This window comes from Triticum urartu, chromosome 1 (assembly GCF_003073215.2).
Source record: "Triticum urartu cultivar G1812 chromosome 1, Tu2.1, whole genome shotgun sequence".
In the NCBI taxonomy this organism is placed as follows: Eukaryota; Viridiplantae; Streptophyta; class Magnoliopsida; order Poales; family Poaceae; genus Triticum; species Triticum urartu.
In genome coordinates, this window is record NC_053022.1 from 527,552,453 (window position 1) to 527,573,831 (window position 21,379).

The 21,379-nt window shown below is 44.5% G+C and overlaps 1 long non-coding RNA gene across 1 annotated transcript; it reads left to right on the plus strand.

Moving 5' to 3' along the window:
* Positions 1–274: 274 nt before the first annotated feature.
* On the plus strand, positions 275–1,045 carry LOC125537600. The gene is made up of 2 exons (XR_007296001.1): positions 275–390; positions 622–1,045. It is a non-coding gene; the product is annotated as an uncharacterized LOC125537600 (long non-coding RNA).
* The last annotated feature ends 20,334 nt before the right edge of the window (positions 1,046–21,379 follow it).

Here is a 21,379-nt window from a genome sequence, read left to right on the forward strand (position 1 = left end):
CGGGCGCATCAACAGATATTTACGGGGTTCGACTGTAGATGCTCTAAGCGGATTATAAGCCTGCTATTGTACTTGCTCTAAAGGAGTATGCTAGTACATCTTAGTGATATTGTATACTGAGCTGGCTCTATAACTTCTAATTGACTACTACCATTAAAGGCAGTTGGGTGAAAGAGATAAAGCCAAACTTCAATTATTGGGAGTCACACAGTGTGGATGCTCGATTATAAATACCATAGGGCCGAAGAACCATACCATAAAGAAGCTAAGGCATGGCCTTACAATGTTGTATATATAAAAATCTCTTAATGCCCATCTCATTTCTCAATACATTGTCGGTTAGGTTTGGGATGCATCTGGGATTTGCGTGCCAGAGGTGTCATCCCTTCGGTAAGCAAAAATAGTGCAAAACCCTCTATGGTTCATTGGACTCATGTGATCCATATCTCTACACTTTTGAGGCTCGAGTTTGCACATTGCTCAAACACATTTCTGACCCCCAATGCGCTTGCATTGTACTACACAACACAAGAATCAGCACGGTCAATGAACACATATGATATAAATCTAATTGATAAATCAATATAAGTGATCTTATCTATAGATTTGTATTCTTTGCAGGTGTCATCGGCTTCATGCCCAGCAATACTACCCACATAACTAGTCGCAGCCGGTGCACGATTCCCGGCCGAGCAAAGTCTGAACTGAGTTACCGACAACCAAACTTGGGGCCACGAACGATCCCAGCCAAAGTCTGCTCATCTGCTACGTGCTTCGTCTGCCCATTCGGTTCATGGCTAGCTGCCATAGGAACTAAGCGACGACACTTCTGACAGGCTGTTGGAAGATGACGGTGAAACAATTGTATAGTTGGTAATTTGCACCTTTAAGCAAGCTCGAGCCTGCTTTGTGCCGAGACGGCGAGATGGACCAATTTGCGATGCTCATATAGAATAGTGGAGTACATCCTGGCCTTCATGTAAATTTCTTTAATGAGTACTGTATTTATCGAACAAAGTAAAATCAGCATTACAGTTTTTATCTATACATGGGCCAGGTAATGGTTTAGAGGTTGTATTTTCTGTTTTGTGTACAACCATTTTAAGAAAAGAAAACTCTACGTGCGTACATATCTTTATCCATATGTTTTTTTTTTGCGGTATTATCCATACGTTTTTTCAAAGCAGGGCCTATGTATGTATGCCAACTGTACTTCAAGTAGGCTAGCCACCATAATAAAGCAGAATAATTGGACGTTGGTTGTATAAGACGGTGGTTGAGCCGTTGAGGCACATATTGGGAACCACTTGGACGCATGTATATAAAAGACAAAATTAATAACATCCTCAAGATTATTAGTAAATTTAAAATTTTGAAAAGTTCTACATTGATTTACGGCCCTCTCAGCTGTCCAAAACTATGTCATATATTAATATGTTGTGACCACTCAAAATATATATATATATTTAGAATACGCACAATCATGTGTATCGTATATTCATTGAAGAAAAGGAAAGAGTCTCATCCAGAAGTCTACAATGGTGGCTGGCCTACGGCCTTTGTTACATGCAACTACTCTCTAGAGGTCCGCCTATACAGCTTTTGGAAGAAAGATGACATGTCTCCATGTAGCAGGCCCACCAGTTGCCAAGTCCGTCCCTTGTCGTAGATCCCAGATGGAGAAGCGTTGACGAAGACTATTGCGTTACGGTGTTTCCAAATTTCCCGGCAAACGAGGACGACGACGGTGTGCAAATCCTTCCCGACCATCGCCTGTGGCTGCAATGAAGCGCACCAAGGCAGTGATCTGTCCTCCGACAAGGGCATCCACTCCTCTCCTCCCAGGCAACGAACACAGGGTGCCAGACCAAGCGCACGAAGACGCAGAACACCAGCAAGTGATCAATTTGTATCCGCATCCTGGTGCGGAAGTCCACATTTGGCCAAACGCCCTTAGGTCCAGCACCTGTTCTTACATGCAAGCCAAGCGAACAATCGACACCGCAATGGAACCCAGCAGCCAGCACTCCCAGACGATCTTGGCTGCAGGATCATGCTCGCGTCCAAAAAATTCGGCTTGTAGACACAGATTGGACAACCTAACTAGTTTGCGTGCACTTTGCTGATCTCGAAATTGGGTCACGAGTTGGTTTCACTGTGTTATCGTCGAGGCTATCCAGACTGGACGGCCTTATTCAGTCAGTTTTCTTTTAGCTTGAAAAATGTTTTTATATTATAGGACGGAGGGAGTAATATAAGATCGTTTAGATTTCCCTAAAAAATCGTTTAGATCACTTACATAGGGAGCGAGTCTTAAGCTCTGTGTGTGAGGTAGATCATATATTTTTTCTTAGATATATAAAAGTCTGAAGCGCTCTATGTGTCAGGCAGATCAACCAGCTCTCCGAATCAGCAATAGATAAGATGCGATCTGGGAATTAGGAATTAGGAATTTCTGATTTAGGAATTAGGGTTCTTCGCATTTGGCAGTTAATGTTTTTGGATTTGTAGGTCTGAACTTAAGTAGGGTTCTTTGATCCTCGTTGCCACTGCTCCGACATCCATGGTTGGGCCTTCCAGGCAACTCCACTCGGCTTGCAACCTGGTCTTCTTCTTGTGCGCCTCATCCCATAGGACAACCCAATTGAAGTGTTCGAGAGGAGCACCAAGTTGCTCCTGTGCGACCCGCTCGTCGGCACAACCTATATGCTACCGCTGCTAGAATCTAAAGGGCGTTTTAGACCAACTGGATGTGCCACTGTAGCCAACACATGACTATTGCTCGAAGAACTGCAAACTCCAGTGTCTTCTTCAAGGTGCTAATCACGGATATCCGGTTGGCTACAATCTAGGGGACCGACTATTTGCATGTCACATGATATTTTTGCCGTAAGTTGATTTTCCCTGCCATCCTCTTTCTCATGCGATCTCCCCTACACCCGAGGTCCTTGCGATCTCTCGCCGACATGTTGCGGGTAGTTGTGACGTCCCTGGCTTGAGCTCGGTCAATGTCCTATCCGAGCAATGGAAAGAAGAAAAAGACCCCTCACCCGCACTCGTCAACCTTCTTCGCACCTCCACCGACAAACATCGTCTCCGTCTCCGGCATAGTCCTGGTGAAGCCTCGCTAGGACGCTGCGGGCGCGATCTTGGTGAGGCCTCGCCGGGACGCTACGGGCGGCCCTCATACCCGTCTCCGTCTCGGGGCCGCTCCCCCCTTCTGCTACGAAAATTGAAATGTTGCATGCATTGTATGGTTGATATAAGAGTAAAAATAGTTGGGGTGCATTTTAGTGACAATTTTTGTGTGGGGACATTATAGTGGCAATTTGAATACTTTTATCATCCAGATCACACTTGGACAAGATGCGCACAATGTTGTCCACCTCAACGTGATGCCAGCATGCCTCACGATCATCAATTCACCATGGCACACATGGTTGATCATGCGGTCCCGAGACAATCACACACGGGCACACCTATATTTCTCGTGTAATAAACTAGTAGTATATGACAAGGTTTTGGTTAGTTGGTAATCGTAAATGTCGGTACCCCTCGAGAAACTGCCTTACCGCACAAAAAAAATCCCAAACTTTTAAATTTGGCTGAAGTTTGTTCAGATTCAAAATTCATTAAAAAAATACATTCAGTTACCCACCCGGTATTTTCCGATTAGCGCGGTAACTGGAAATCCCGGTGCCCATGCACTACCAGAATCGTGATTAAGCCTGTGAGCCAACATATATTCCCGTCGGCCCCGCATAGACTCCTAGGAAAATGTCATTTTACTGTGGGCCAGACACTGATCGACAGGTTTTTTCACCATATTCCTGTAAGTTCTGAGCAGGCGCACAGGAAAAGTATATCCCTGTGCGTCGCGGCCCACAGGAATCGCATTCAGCCCTTCGCGCCCGCGGGCTGCCGCTTCGCGCCATCGGGTTTTTATTGCGCGCGCATTTTTTCGGAGAGGCCCACCCTTTTGTCTATTTTCCTGTGTGTTTGGGCTCACAGAGTTAGGCCCAATACAAAAGGAGAGGGCAAACACGTACAGCCTCCATCCCCAATTCAGTCGTAGTCTCCAGAATCCTCTCGATCCCCAATCCAGTCCTGCGCTTCACCGCCGCCGCCACCATCGTCCGGTCCACAGCCGGAGCCGCCGCCACACCATCCTCCGGTCCACCGCCGCCGCCGCCACACCACCCTCCGGTCCACCGCCACCGCCGCCACACCATCCTCCGGTCCACCGCCGCCGCCGCCACACCATCCGCAGGTCCACCGCCGTGGCAGCAGCTACACCATCCTCCCATCTACCGTCGCGGCTGCCTCCCCTCCCTGCGGAAGGCCGTCCTTCCGCCTGCATCTTCCTCACCACTTGCGTAGTGCCGGTCTCTGCCTCGCCACCCGCCGGAGCACCAGCATCTGCCCCCCACCAAGCTCCCGTACTTGTCCCCCCATTCAGATTTACACGTCTTCACCTCCGGCTGCCTGTACTCCTCTACTCGCTGCCTCACAAGTCCCCATTCTCCATATCTCTGGTAATATATTACCTTCTTTTCCTAGATCTACGATTTGTTTGCTCTATTTCTTGTGTAGCGTACAAGCTTCGTTGGAACTAATTTAGGCACATCTGATTAGTATACGGTTGATTTGGATAAGTTCAAACACCAATTTTTATGGGTTCCAACGCAAAACTAGTTGTACATGACCATGTACAGTTCTTTGGTGTGCAAGTTGATTTGGACAGATTAGTTTTGGTTGTTCTTAGACGTAAGTTGGAGCTTCTGTAGCAACATCAGTGAACAGCTAGCATGTAGCTTATGTACATGACCATCTAACTGTTCATTTTTTCTAGGTTGTAGCTTCCGTGACACCTACCTGCTATTTATTTATTTATTTAAAGTGAATTTAAGATCTATAAATCCTAGAATAATCTTATCTTTTCATATTCCAGAAACATCAGTGAACAGCTAGGGGAGTTGGCTGGCCACCCTTTTCGACGCCGTAATTTCCCAGCTTGAACAAGTATATTGGTAAGTTATAGCTTTGAGCTCTTAAATTTATGTCTGAAACAATTGTCTTTTTGTGAATTGTTATTTGTGCTGCTGCCCTTTAGTATGCTATTATTTTTCTGAAATAGCCCCATTTCTGTGAATTTTATTTCAGTATGAGTTCTTGGTTAAATAATGGAGAACCGTGATTGGATGTATAGTGGATGGGTGTTTGGTCAAGTCCCTTCTAATATATGGCTTGAAGAAACTGCACGATTTATAGACCGGGCCTTCTCTTCCGTAGCTGAAGGTGGTAAAATTAAGTGTCCATGCGCCAAATGTCGGAATTATTTTCCGCAAGAAAGGCACATTGTAGAGAAACACTTGTATAAACATGGGTATAAGCCAAATTACAAAACCTGGACAGAACATGGTGAGAGTTTTGTAGCTGCTGCTGATGGATCTGTCCCTTTAGTACATCAAGAGGGCTGTAATGAAACTGATCGAATGGACAATATGTTGGTTGACTTAGGTGGTAGCCATCTTCCACCGGTTACTGAGGAGCCAACCTCCTCTGCCAAGGCTTTTTATAGGATGGTCAGTAGTGCCGATGAATTGGTACATGAGAACACAAAACACTCACGTCTTTCTGCTGTAGCTCGTTTGCTGGCTATGAAATCACAATACAACATGTCCATTGCACATTTTGATGATACCTTAAAAATAATCCATGAACTTTTGCCTCCTGAATCTAATTTGTCCGAAGACTTCTACCAATCCAAGAAACTCTTAGAAGGTCTTGGGATGCCATATGTCAAAATAGATGTGTGCAAAAATAATTGCATGTTGTATTACAAAGATAACAAACATAAAGAGAAGTGTGACTTTTGTGGCACATCTCGTTACGAGGAAGGCCAAAAGAAAATCCCACGTAAAGTTTTGCGGTACCTCCCTCTAAAAGATAGATTGCAAAGGCGTGCTAATGAAGAAAATGCAGAACTCAGGCGTGCTAAGGAGATGCTACAGCAGAAAGTAGATATGCATGGGCAGCTCATAACTGTATGTACAAATTAACGCCCAAATTCTAAACCAATGGATCTCAACTTCTCAATTATCAACTCGAGTAACATTTCTTCCTTTTGCAGGCACTTTTCAAGGAGATAGGAAAAGAGTTGCCAGCGCATATACTACATATACTAAGCCATGGAGCTGTTTCGCAACCAGAAGTAAGTGTATGAGAAACTTGAAGTTATCTATATCATATGGATGAATGTGTGATGTCCACTACTCAACTTGAATTTGTGCATTCCTTCTGACCTGTCTACGCTGATGTAGCTGCAATATCAACATTATGTTGCATATGAGATTTTTTTTCATGTTTTTATATCAAGATATTTGGCTGTTTGCATCTGTGAGCTTGTCTACTCTCATAAGATTCTTTAGCTGTTTTGCCCAATTTTTTTTTCATGTTTTATATCAAGATATTTGGAACTTCAAAGTAGCCTGGACATGTAAATGAAAAGAAAATCCATTCTTGGTGCCAAGCATTAATCAATAAATGGAAATTATTTTGTTCTGTTGTCTCCACTTATTATCCAACAAAGTATTGTGTTTTTATTGTTCTAAATCAGATTAAATAACAATTTGGTTACTTGGGCTTGATTCAGGGGACAAATAACTCGTCTCAAGCCGGCTCACAAGCGGTTGATGGCAACAATGATGTCATGGAGGCCACCGGGAATGTCGGTGATCAGATCGTTGACGCAGCAGCCAACCATGGCGGAAACTAATTGCTCAAACAACATGATAACATCAGACTGTAGGTGGTCTTCATACGCTCTTTTGTGGACTTGTGTATCCAGTATGGTTTAGGAATGAGAACTAACATCTGGTGGTAGTTGCAAGCCGGCGTATTTTGCTAGTATTGTTGTAGTTGGAAGGTCCTTTTGTGGATGGTACCATTGTAGCCTTGTAGTGTACTTTGTTGATCTATATGTATGGAACTAATGATGATATATGAAGTCTGATGTTGTCATATAAATCTATTCTCACATGGTCTCTGTGAAATAATGTAACATCTGTAGCATCTGGGTTAAGCACATTGCTTTTCCGGCAGGAATATGAAAAAAAACATCATGATGCAACAGTGACGGCCAACGGCTGACAGGAATGCACGAACGTTGCAGCTTTCCTAGCACAAATTCCTGTCGGCTGAACCTACAGGTATAAGTTGGTAGGAATGCCTCCTAGTACAAATTTCCTGGCGGCCTTTCCTGACAGGTGGTTGACAGGAATATGTATTTTCCGGGAGGCATAAATCTGACAGAGCATTTCTTTCGTGTGAGCCAACCGTCAGGAATAACCGACAGCAATAATATTCCTGTGGGCCGACCGGCAGGCATATTGTTTCATTCCTGGCAGGCTATGGCTGTCGGTTGTTCCTGTCGGTTGGCCGACAGGAATTATATTCCTGACGGCCAGTTTTATTTTCCTGACGGCTGTTGGCCCACACGCTTAGTCGCGTTTCTGGTAGTGATGGGATCTTTGTTGCATATATTGATACACAGAAGGGAGCCTTCACTTGGATATCTGATAAACACCAACAATGCAATGAGTGAGGAATTCTCAAGTAAACAAGGAAACTTCCCTAGAAAAAAGTAAACAAGGAAACCCAATCTCAAACAAATAATAGTACTCCTACCACGCACGGGCTTCTGGGTACCCTTTTCCCAAGTCCCGATCAAGAAGATAGTTGTAACACGATCAGGGCAAATACAAGTTGGAAAGATAACAGCGAAAACCCTCACGCAAAAGGTATACTAACACAAAGATAGTTTTTGCCCTTCATTTTTGCGAATCGATCAAGAAGGTAACTGTAACACGATCAGGGCAAATAAAAGTAGGAAAGAGAGGAGAAAAAATGCTCACGCAAAAGGTATAGTACCATACTCCAATCTGCGTTTGCCTCCGATGGCATGTCAGATCGTTCACAGTTACCGCGCGCCGGACGACTGACGATCGATCGATGGAGAAGCTGCCGGACGACGTCGTCTTGGCGATCCTGATGCGCGTGGCGGGTATCCAGGACCTCTTCCGCTGCGCCGTGACGTGCACGCGATGGCGCCGCCTCATAGCGGACGCTTCTTTCCTCCGCCGCCGCTGGCCGGAGGGCGTGCGCCACCCGTCTTCCCTCATTGGCTTCTTCGCCGAGCAACGGCGCCATGACCTCCAGGGACGACAAGAAATACGGAGCGCCCCTCCGCCCGTGATGCTCCCGTCCTTTGTCCCGGCACCGTGGTCTCCTCTCGGCCCTCGCCGCCCCAACTCCGACGTCCCTGACGATCAGGCCATCCGGGCGGCACTGCTCGGCTCGCGCCACGGTCTTCTCCTCGTGCGACTCGTCCCACGCGACGAACTAATCGACGCATCCGTTAGATTCAATAGGTTGGCCCTCTTCGACCCGCTCGCCGGCACAAGTCGTGTGCTACCGCTGCTAGACACCAATGGGCACCTCAGAATCACCGGATGCGCCATTATAACAGATGCGGATCGTTGCCCGAACGAACAACAATGCCCGGCTCCGACGTCGTCAACCTACCCAGCCTTCTTCAAGGTGCTAATCATTGGTATGTTCCAAGTTGGTGATCTGCCAGGGTACAAGTTATGCATGTTCAGTTGAAGAGGTAGGTTTAGGGTTTTGCATGGGTGGCTAACATCCAGCCTCACATCTCTTTATATAGATAATCATAATACAATTACATATGTATACAAATACGTGTATATGTATAATATGCTAGACCCTATTTTACATGCCCCCTCAATCTGAACTACATACAAGATTCAGATTGGTTCTAAAACGGTCTAGCATCTGTCGAGTAGCAGGTTTAGTAAATACATCCGCTAGCTAATCATTAGTTGAGATAAACCTGACTTCCAGTTTACCAACAACTACTCGTTCCCTCACAAAATGGAAATTTATCTCAATGTGTTTGGTCCGAGTATGAAACACTGGATTCGAGATAATTAAGATCAATTAAGATGATGGACAAGCAAAATAATTAAGATCATGGACACCGGCTACAGGCTACGGCTTCTTCGTCGGATTAAGAAGATGAAATTGCAGTATGCAACTTAATTTGTGCTTTGGGTGCAGAATGTCCTCTCTGGGTTCTTTCAAGCTGCCCGTTTTGACATGTTCTTCTTTAGACATGGTGTGCTAGCTGAACAAATAGTAATGAATGGCGTCATCTGTATTATGTGAATATCAATTACTATCTAAAAAGAAAAGTATACATTTAATTGTGATTAAAATTGACATGTTTGCATCTATTACACTATATTGTTTCTTAATTCGTCAATACTTCTTGATAAACAAAGCTCCGTGAAACAGAGGATCATGGTGATCCCGTCTGATACACGAGGGCTAGATTGTGAAACATGAAAGGTTGTAAATGAGTTGGGATGTAGGTACACCTCAACTAAAAAAATCCACTCCCCGATTAAAGTTAGTTGGCAGTGAAACAAAATGGTCCTTCCTTTTCCCTATGATACGATGGAAGCCATGAATAGATTGAACCAGTAAAAATGCTAGACGTATGGGGTCCTACAGGCCTTTATGGGCTCCTTCCTAACCAACTAAACATGCCCCTTCTGATTTTCTGGTGAGAGGGGGCCCCTCCCTCCCCTTAGTGGCCAATTTTCGTGTTTTGGCCCTTTGTTTAAAGTCTAGCCAGATCTAACCCCGGTTCAAAAGTATTTCGAGATTTGACCCTTTTCCTACCGCCGGAGAGACTGACGGTAGGGTAGAACAGGCTACCGTCGAGGTCCCTGACGGTAGCACTTAACTATGTCGTTACATTCGTTTGAAATAAAAAATACCCTACCGCCAAAGCTCTTGACGGTAGGATGTGCAACATGCACCCATCGTGCAGGTTTTGCTTTTTTAGTTTAATTTGTGTTTAGCTGGTGATAGTACTGTACTATTATAGTACTATATGCTCTGAGCCAACTATCCATCAGGGAGCATGCATGCATACATGCACCTCGCCCTAGCAGCTAGCTACTGTCACTCAGTTCTGCATGGTACAGCTTTATGCTTACCTGGGGTGAAGAGAGAAGAGAGAGACGGGCTAGCCTTGGCATGCATGCATGGGGTTACCACTAGTAGTACCACTAGCTACTACTAGCTTCATATTTCACATACTTGTGGCATGCCTACCGCCGTGCTCTTTGGCGGTAGGGTTGCACAATCTATCGCTAAAGGCCCTGGCGGTAGGGTATTTTTCATGTTAAATAGGTATAAGGGCACAGTTAAGTCCTACCATCAGGGACCATGGCGGTAGCCTATGCGTCAGACACTATGACGGTAGAAAAAAAGATCAGATTCTGAAATATTTTTGAATCGGGGTCAGATCTAGTTAAACTTTACGCAAATGGTCAAAACATGAAAATCGGCACCCCCTTAGTCCAATCACAAATTGCCAGCTCAAACTCATCCTGTAAAACTCTATAAATGCCGTCGATGTAGCATTTCTGGTTGAACTAGTGGCGATGACATGAATCTGGATAGAAAGCTACAAGAAAAATTTGCAGGCAACGGCAGGAGCACTACCAATTCATAAAAAGGCGGAAGAGGCAGGGACCAAAATCCCCAAAGTACAGTACAGAACAATGCGCTGAACCACACAGGATTCACCCAAAGCACATAAAAACTCAAACTTGATCAAAAGAGGAAAATACCAAGGAAAAGAAGAAGAATAGAAAAATAGACATGGGCAAGCCTCAAGTGATAGCCTCCCAAAGCAGCGAAAGATGCGGAAAAAGATAGGGATATAACATCGATGCAAATGAAGATCACTGGACTGAAATTAATAAACAACTCCCTCTGTCTCAAAATATAAAACATTATTTGGCCTAGATCGGAATTTTATAGGAATAAGTATCTCAAACATATTAAGATGAAAATATGCGCAGTAACACATGCAACAGCATAGTGTGCATGAAGTAGTTCGGAGAACATCTAGCTGTTGGGGAACGTAGTATTTCAAAAAAATTCCTACGATCACGCAAGATCTATCTAGGAGAAGCATAGCAAAGAGCGGGGAGAGTGTGTCCATGTACCCTCGTAGACCGAAAGCGGAAGCGTTTAGTAACGCGGTTGATGTAGTCGAACGTCTTCGCGATCCAACCGATCAAGTACCGAACGCACGACACCTCCGCGATTTGCACAAGTTCAGCTCGGTGACGTCCCTCGAACTCTTGATCCAGTTGAGGCCGAGGGAGAGTTTCGTCAGCACGACGTCATGGTGACGGTGATGATGAAGCTACCGACGCAGGGCTTCGCCTAAGCACTACGACAATATGACCGAGGTGGAAAACTATGGAGGGGGGGCACCGCACACGGCTAAAGATCAACTTGTGTGTCTATGGGGTGCCCCCTCCCCCGTATATAATGGAGGGGAGGAGGAGGAGGGCTGTACAAGGGGCGCGCCCAAGGGGGGGGGAATCCTACTCCTAGTAGGAGTAGGTTCCCCCCTTTCCTAGTCCAAGTAGGAGAAGAGGGAAGGAGAGGGAGAAGAGAAGGAAATGGGGGGGGGGGCTTAGCCCTAGTCCAATTCGGTTTGGGCTAGGAGGCGTGCGCCACACCTTGGCCTGCCTCCTCTCTCCACCATTAGGCCCATGAGGTCCCAATAACTTCTCGGGGGGGGGGGGGGTTCCGGGTAACCCCCGGTACTCTAAAACTTATCCGAAACGACCCGAACCATTCGGTGTCCGAATGTAGCCTTTCAATATATGAATCTTTATGTCGCGACCATTTCGAGACTCCTCGTCATGTCTGTGATCTCATCCGGGACTGCGAACAACCTTCGGTACATCAAATCACATAAAATCATAATACGAATCGTCATCGAACGTTAAGCGTGCGGACCCTACGGGTTCGAGAACTATGTAGACATGACCGAGACACATCTCCGGTCAATAACCAATAGCGGAACCTGGATGCTCATAATGGCTCCTACATATTCTACAAAGATCTTTATCGGTCAAACCGCACAACAACATACGTTGTTCCCTTTGTCATCGGTATGTTCACTTGCCCGAGATTCGATCATCGGTATCAGCATACCTAGTTCAATCTCGTTACCGGCAAGTCTCTTTACTTGTTCCGTAATGCATCATCCCACAATTAACTCATTAGTCACATTGCTTGCAAGGCTTATAGTGATGTGCATTACCGAGAGGGCCTAGAGATACCTCTCCGACAATCGGAGTGACAAATCCTAATCTCGATCTATGCCAACTCAACAAACACCATCGGAGACACCTGTAGAGCATCTTTATAATCACCCAGTTACGTTGTGACGTTTGATATCACACTAAGTTTTCCTCCGGTATTCGGGAGTTGCATAATCTCATAGTCATAGGAACATGTATAAGTCTTGAAGAAAGCAATAGCAATAAACTAAACAATCATAGTGCTAAGCTAAAGGATGGGTCTTGTCCATCACATCATTCTCTAATGATGTGATCCCGTTCATCAAATGACAACACATGTCTATGGCTAGGAAACTTAACCATCTTCGATTAACGAGCTAGTCTTAGTAGAGGCATACTAGGGACACCTTGTTTTGTCTATGTATTCACACATGTATCAAGTTTCCGGTTAATACAATTCTAGCATGAATAATGAAATCATTATATAAGGAAATATAAATAACAACTTTATTATTGCCTCTAGAGCATATTTCCTTCAGTCTCCCACTTGCACTAGAGTCAATAATCTAGCTCACATCGCCATGTGATTTAACACCAATAGTTGACATCTTTATGTGATTAGTTCACATCACCATGTGACTAATACCCAAAGGGTTTACTAGAGTCAATAATCTAGTTCACATCGCTATGTGATGAACACCCAAAGAGTGATCATGTTTTGCTTGTGAGAGAAGTTTAGTCATCGGGTGTGCCACGTCCACATGTCCTTATTCCACTAAGGATAATTTTGACCGATGTCCAGTGATCCACTTCTGTATCACTATTGTACCCTCTTGCCAAACATGGTGAGGTACACAATAGGTCTGATACACAGCATAGCATACTTTATAGAACCTATGACTGAGGCATAGGGAATGACTTTTCATTCTCTTTCTATTTTCTGCCGTGGTCGGGTATTGAGTCTTTACTCAACTTCACACCTTGCAACACAGGCAAGAACTCTTTCTTTGACTGTTCCATTTTTGAACTACTTCAAAAACTTGTCAAGGTATGTACTCATTGGAAAAACTTATCAAGCGTCTTGATCTATCTCTATAGATCTTGATGCTCAATATGTAAGCAGCTTCACCGAGGTCTTTCTTTGAAAAACTCCTTTCAAACACTCCTTCATGCTTTCCAGAAAATTCTACATCATTTCTGATCAACAATATGTCATTCACATATACTTCTCAGAAAGGCTGTAGTGCTCCCACTCACTTTCTTGTAAATACACGCTTCACCGCAAGTCTGTATAAAACTATATGCTTTGATAAACTCATCAAAGCATATATTCCAACTCTGAGATGCTTGCAACCATCCATAAATGGATCGCTGGAGCTTGCACACTTTGTTAGCACCTTTAGGATTGAGAAAACCTTCTGGTTGCATCATATACAACACTTCTTTAATAAATCCATTAAGGAATGCGATTTTGACATCCATTTGCCAGATTTCATAAAATGTGGCAATTGCTAACATGATTCGGACAAACTTTAAGCATCGATATGAGTGAGAAAATCTCATCGTAGTCAACACTTTGAACTTGTCGAATACCTGTTGTGACAATTCGAGCTTTGTAGATAGTAACACTACTATCAGCGTCCGTCTTCCTCTTGAAGATCCATTTATTCTCAATGGCTTGCCGATCATCGGGCATGTCAATCAAAGTCCATACTTTGTTCTCATACATGGATCCTATCTCAGATTTCATGGCCTCAAGCCATTTCGCGGAATCTGGGCTCATCATCGCTTCCTCATAGTTTTAGGTTTGTCATGGTCTAGTAACATGACTTCCAGAACAGGATTACCGTACCACTCTGGTGCGTAACATACTCTGGTTGACCTACTGTTGGGGAACGTAGCAGAAATTCAACATTTTTCCTACGTGTCACCAAGATCTATCTATGGAGAGACTAGCAACGAGGGGAAGGAGAGTGCATCTACATACCCTTGTAGATCGCTAAGAGGAAGCGTTCAAGTGAACGGGGTTGATGGAGTCGTACTCGTCGTGATCAAATCACCGATGACCAAGTGCCGAACGCACGGCACCTCCGCGTTCAACACACGTACAGCCCGGTGACGTCTCCCACGCCTTGATCCAGCAAGGAGAGAGGGAGAGGTTGAGGAAGACTCCATCCAGCAGCAGCACAATGGCGTGGTGGTGGTGGAGGAGCGTGGCTATCCTGCAGGGCTTCGCCAAGCACCACAGAAGAGGAGGGAGAGAGAGATGCAGGGCTGCACCAACGAGAGATCGAATCGCGTGTTGTGGGCAGCCCAATGGCCTCAATATATATAGGGAAGGGGAGGGGCTGCGCCCCCTCTAGGGTTCCCACCCCTAGGGGGGCGGCAGCCCTAGATGGGGAACAAGGGTGGCGGCCAAGAGGGGATGGGAGAGGGAGGCGCACCAATATGGGCCCTTAGGGCCCATCTGCCCTTAGGGTTTGCCCCTCTCCCCTTCTAGGCGCATGGGCCTTAGTGGGGCTGGTGCCCTTGGCCCATGTAGGCCAAGGAACACTCCCTACAGCCCATGTGGCCCCCCCTGACAGGTGGCCCCACTTGGTGGACCCCCGGGACCCTCCCGGTGGTCCCGGTACGTTACCGATAAACCCCGAAACTCTTCCGGTGACCAAAACAGGACTTCCCATATATAAATCTTTACCTCCGGACCATTCCGGAACTCCTCGTGACGTCCGGGATCTCATCCGGGACTCCGAACAACATTCGGTAACCACATACAAACTTCCTTTATAACCCTAGCGTCATCGAACCTTAAGTGTGTAGACCCTACGGGTTCGGGAGACATGCAGACATGACCGAGACGTTCTCCGGTCAATAGCCAATAGCGGGATCTGGATACCCATGTTGGCTCCCACATGTTCCACGATGATCTCATCGGATGAACCACGATGTCAAGGACTTAATCAATCCCGTATACAATTCCCTTTGTCTATCGGTACGATACTTGCCCGAGATTCGATCGTCGGTATCCCGATACCTTGTTCAATCTCGTTACTGGCAAGTCTCTTTACTCGTTCCGTAACACATCATCCCGTGATCAACTCCTTGATCACATTGTGCACATTATGATGATGTCCTACCGAGTGGGCCCAGAGTTACCTCTCCGCTTACACGGAGTGACAAATCCCAGTCTCGATTCGTGCCAACCCAACAGACACTTTCGGAGATACCCGTAGTGTACCTTTATAGCCACCCAGTTACGTTGTGACGTTTGGAACACCCAAAGCACTCCTACGGTATCGGGGAGTTGCACAATCTCATGGTCTAAGGAAATGATACTTGACATTAGAAAAGCTTTAGCATACGAACTACATGATCTTGTGCTAGGCTTAGGATTGGGTCTTGTCCATCACATCATTCTCCTAATGATGTGATCCCGTTATCAACGACATCCAATGTCCATGGTCAGGAAACCGTAACCATCTATTGATCAACGAGCTAGTCAACTAGAGGCTTACTAGGGACATGGTGTTGTCTATGTATCCACACATGTATCTAAGTTTCCTATCAATACAATTATAGCATGGATAATAAACGATTATCATGAACAAGGAAATATAATAATAACTAATTTATTATTGTCTCTAGGGCATATTTCCAACAGTCTCCCACTTGCACTAGAGTCAATAATCTAGTTCACATCGCCATGTGATTAACACTCACAGGTCACATCGCCATGTAACCAACATCCAAAGAGTTTACTAGAGTCAATAATCTAGTTCACATCACTATGTGATTAACACTCAGTGAGTTATGGGTTTGATCATGTAGCTTGTGAGAGAGGTTTTAGTCAACGGGTCTGAACCTTTCAGATCCGTGTGTGCTTTACAAATCTTCTATGTCATCTCCTAGATGTAGCTACCACACTCTATTTGGAGCTATTCCAAATATCTATTCTACTATACGAATCCATTTTACTACTCAGAATAATCTGGATTAGTGTCAAAGTTTGCATCGGCGTAACCCTTTACGACGAACTCTTTTACCACCTCCATAATGGAGAAAATTCCTTAGTCCACTAGTTACTAAGGATAACTTTGACCGCTGTCCCGTGATCCACTCTTGTACCCCTTGACTGACTCATGGCAAGGCACACTTCAGGTGCGGTACACAGCATAGCATACTGTAGAGCCTACGTCTTAAGCATAGGGGACGACCTTCGTCCTATCTCTCTATTCTGCCGTGGTCGAGCTTTAAGTCTTAACTTCATACCTTACAACTCAGGCAAGAACTCCTTCTTTGACTGATCCATCTTGAACACCTTCAAGATCATGTAAAGGTATGTGCTCATTTGAAAGTACCATTAAGCGTTTTGATCTATCCTTATAGATCTTGATGCTCAATGTTCAAGTAGCTTAATCCAGGCTTTCCATTGAAAAACACTTTCCAAATAACCCTATATGCTTTCCAGAAATTCTATGTCATTTCTGATCAACAATATGTCAACAACATATACTAATCAGAAATTCTATAGTGCTCCCACTCACTTCTTTGGAAATACAAGTTTCTCATAAACTTCGTATACACCCAAAATCTTTGATCATCATCAAAGCATACATTCCAACTCCGAGATGCTCACTCCAGTCCTCAGAAGGATTGCTGGAGCTTTGCATACTTATTAGCATCTTTCAGGATTGACAAAACCTTCCGGTTGTATTACATACAACCTTTCCTCAAGATAAATCGTTGAGGAAACAATGTTTTGACATCCTATCTGCAAGATTTCATAAATAATGCAGTAATCGCTAATATAATTCCAACAGACTCTTAGCATCGCTACGAGTGAGAAAATCTCATCATAGTCAACTCCTTTGAACTTGTCGGAAAACGTCTTAACGACAAGTCGAGCTTTCTTAATGGTGACATTTACCATCATTGTCCGTCTTCCTTTTAAAATCCATCTGTACCTAACAGCCTTACGACCATCAAGTAGTTCCGCCAAAGTCTACACTTTGTTTTCATACATGGATCTTCTCTCGGATTTTATGGCCTCGAGCCATTTATCGAAATCCGGGCCCACCATCGCTTCTCCATAGCTCGTAGGTTCATTGTTGTCTAGCAACATGACTTCCAAGACAGGATTACGTACCACTCTGAAGTAGTACGCATCCTTGTCATCCCACGAGGTTTGGGAGTGACTTGATCTGAAGTTTCATGATCACTATCATAAGCTTCCACTTCAATTGGTGTAGGTGCCACAGGAACAACTTCCTGTGCCCCGCCACAGACTAGTTGAAGAGACGGTTCAATAACCTCATCAAGTCTCCACCATCCTCCCACTCAATTCTTTCGAGAGAAATTTTTCCTCGAGAAAGAGACCCGATTCTAGAAACAATCCCTTATTGCTTTCGGATCTGAGACAGGAGGTATACCCAACTGTTTTGGGTGTCCTATGAAGATGCATTTATCCGCTTTGGGTTCGAGCTTATCAGCCTGAAACTTTTTCACATAAGCGTTGCAGCCCCAAACTTTTAAGAAATGACAGCTTAGGTTTCTCTAAACCATAGTTCATACGGTGTCATCTCATCGGAATTACGTGGTGCCCTTTTTAAAGTGAATGTGGTTGTCTCTAATGCCTAACCCATAAACTATTGTGGTAATTTGATAAGAGACATCATGGTATGCATCATATCTAATAGGGTGCAGTTATGATGTTCGGACACACCATCACACCATGGTGTTCCAGGCTGTATTAGTTGTGAAATGATTTCCACAATGTCTTAATTTTGTGCCAAACTCGTAATTTAGATATTCATCTCTATGATCGTATCATAGATCTTTTATCCTCTTGTCACGACGATCTTTCAACTTCACACTGAAATTACTTGAACCTTTCAATAATTCAGACTCGTGATTCATCAAGTAAATATACTCAACATCTACTCAAATCATCTGTGAAGTAAGAACATAATGATATCCACTACATGCCTCAGCACTCATTGGACTGCACACATCAAAATGTATTACTTCCAACAAGTTGCTTTCTAGTTCCATTTTACTGAAAACGAGGCTTTCAGTCATCTTGCCCATGTGGTATGATTTGCATGTCTCAAGTGATTAAAATCAAGTGAGTCCGAACGGTCCATTTGCATGGAGTTTCTTCGTGCATACACACCAATAGACATGGTTCGCATGTCTCAAACTTTTCAAAAATGAGTGAGTCCAAAGATCCATCAACATGGAGCTTCTTCATGCGTTTTATACCGATATGACTTACGTGGCTGTGCCACAAGTAGGTGGTACTATCATTACTATCTTTTGGCATGAACATGTGTATCACTACGATCGAGATTCAATAAACCATTTATTTTAGGTGTAAGACCATTGAAGGTATTATTCAAATAAACAGAGTAACCATTATTCTCCTTAAATGAATAACCGTATTGCGATAGACATAATCCAATCATGTCTATGCTCAACGCAAACACCAATCTCAATGGTAGAGGGAGCGTACGATATTTGATCATATCAACATTGGAAACACTTCCAACACATATCGTTAGCTCACCTTTAGCTAGTCTCCGTTTATTCCGTAGCTTTTATTTCGAGTTACTAACACTTAGCAACCGAACCGGTATCTAATACCCTGGTGCTACTAGGAGTACTAGTAAAGTACACATTAACATAATGTATATCCAATATACTTCTATCGAGAGCCTTCTCATCTACCAAGTATCTAGGGTAATACTGCTCTAGTGGCTGTTCCCCTTATTACAGAAGCACTCAGTCTCGGGTTTGGGTTCAACCTTGGGTTTCTTCACTAGAGCAGCAGCTGAATTGCCGTTTCATGAAGTATCCCTTTGTTCCCTTGCCCTTCTTGAAACTAGTGGTTTCACCAACCATCAACAATTGATGCTCCTTCTTGATTTCTACTTTCGTGGTGTCAGACATCGCGAATATCTCAAGGATCATCATATATGTCCCTGATATATTATAGTTCATCACGAAGCTCTAGCAGCTTGGTGGTAATGACTTCGGAGAAACATCACTATCTCATTTGGAAGATCAACTCCCACTTGATTCAAATGATTGTTGTACTCAGACAATCTGAGCACAAGCTCAACAATTGAGCTTTTCTCCCTTAGTTTGCAGGCTAAGAAAATCGTCGGAGGTCTTATACCTCTTGACGTGGGCATGAGCCTGAAATCCCAATTTCAGCCCTCGAAACATCTCATATGTTTCGCGACATTTCAAAAACGTCTTCGGTGCCTCAACTCTGAACCGTTTAACCGAACTATCACGTAGTTATCAAAACGTGTATGTCAGATGTTCGCAACATCCACAGACAACGTTCGAGGTTCAGCACACCGAGCGGTGCATTAAGGACATAAGCCTTCTAATAAGCAATGAGGACAATCCTCAGTTTAGGGACCTAGTCCGCATAATTGCTACTATCAACTTTCAACTAAATTTTCTCTAGGAACATATCTAAACAGTAGAACTGAAGCGCGAGCTACGACATAATTTGCAAAATCCTTTTGACTATGTTCAGGATAATTAAGTTCATCTTATGAACTCCCACTCAGATAGACATCCCTCTAGTCATCTAAGTGATTACATGATCCGAGTCAACTAGGCCGTGTCCGATCATCACGTGAGACGGACTAGCCAACGTCGGTGAACATCTTCATGTTGATCGTATCTACCATACGACTCATGCTCGACCTTTCGGTCTTCTGTGTTCCGAGGCCATGTCTGTACATGCTAGGCTCGTCAAGTCAACCTAAGTGTTTGCATGTGTTCCGAGGCCATGTCTGTACATGCTAGGCTCGTCAACACCCGTTGTATGTGAACGTAAGGATCCATCACACCCGATCATCACGGCGTGCTTAGAAACGACGAACTGTAGCAACGGTGCACAGTTAGGGGAGAACACTTCTTGAAATTTTAATGAGAGATCATCTTATTTACTACCGTCGTTCTAAGCAAATAAGATGTATAAACATGATAAACATCACATGCAATCAAATAATAGTGACATGATATGGCCAATATCATATAGCTCCTTTGATCTCCATCTTGGGGCTCCATGATCATCATCGTCACCGGCATGACACCATGATCTCCATCATCGTGTCTCCATGAAGTTGTCACGTCATCTATTACTTCTACTACTACAGCTAACGGTTAGCAATAAAGTAAAGTAATTACATGACGTTTATGTTGACACGCAGGTCATAAATAAATTAAGACAACTCCTATGGCTCCTGCCGGTTGTCATACTCATCGACATGCAAGTCGTGATTCCTATTACAAGAACATGATCAATCTCATACATCTCATATATCATTCATCACATCCTTTGGCCATATCACATCACATAGGATACCCTGCAAAAACAAGTTAGACGTCCTCTAATTGTTGTTGCATGTTTTACGTGGCTGCTATGGGTTTCTAGCAAGAACGTTTCTTACCTACGCAAAACCACAACGTGATATGCCAATTGCTATTTACCCTTCATAAGGACCCTTTTCATCGAATCCGATCCGACTAAAGTGGGAGAGACAGACACCCGCCAGCCACCTTATGCAACTAGTGCATGTTTGTCGGTGGAACCGGTCTCACGTAAGCGTACGTGTAAGGTTGGTCCGGGCCGCTTCATCCCACGATGCCGCCGAATCAAGATAAGACTAGTAACGGCAAGCATATTGAACAAAATCAACGCCCACAACTACTTTGTGTTCTACTCGTGCATAGAATCTACGCAATAGACCTAGCTCTGAAACCACTGTTGGGGAACGTAGCAGAAATTCAACATTTTTCCTACGTGTCACCAAGATCTATCTATGGAGAGACTAGCAACGAGGGGAAGGAGAGTGCATCTACATACCCTTGTAGATCGCTAAGCGGAAGCATTCAAGTGAACGGGGTTGATGGAGTCGTACTCGTCGTGATTCAAATCACCGATGACCAAGTGCCGAACGGACGGCACCTCCGCGTTCAACACACGTACAGCCCGGTGACGTCTCCCAAGCCTTGATCCAGCAAGGAGAGAGGGAGAGGTTGAGGAAGACTCCATCCAGCAGCAGCACAATGGCGTGGTGGTGGTGGAGGAGCGTGGCTATCCTGCAGGGCTTCGCCAAGCACCACAGAAGAGGAGGGAGAGAGAGATGCAGGGC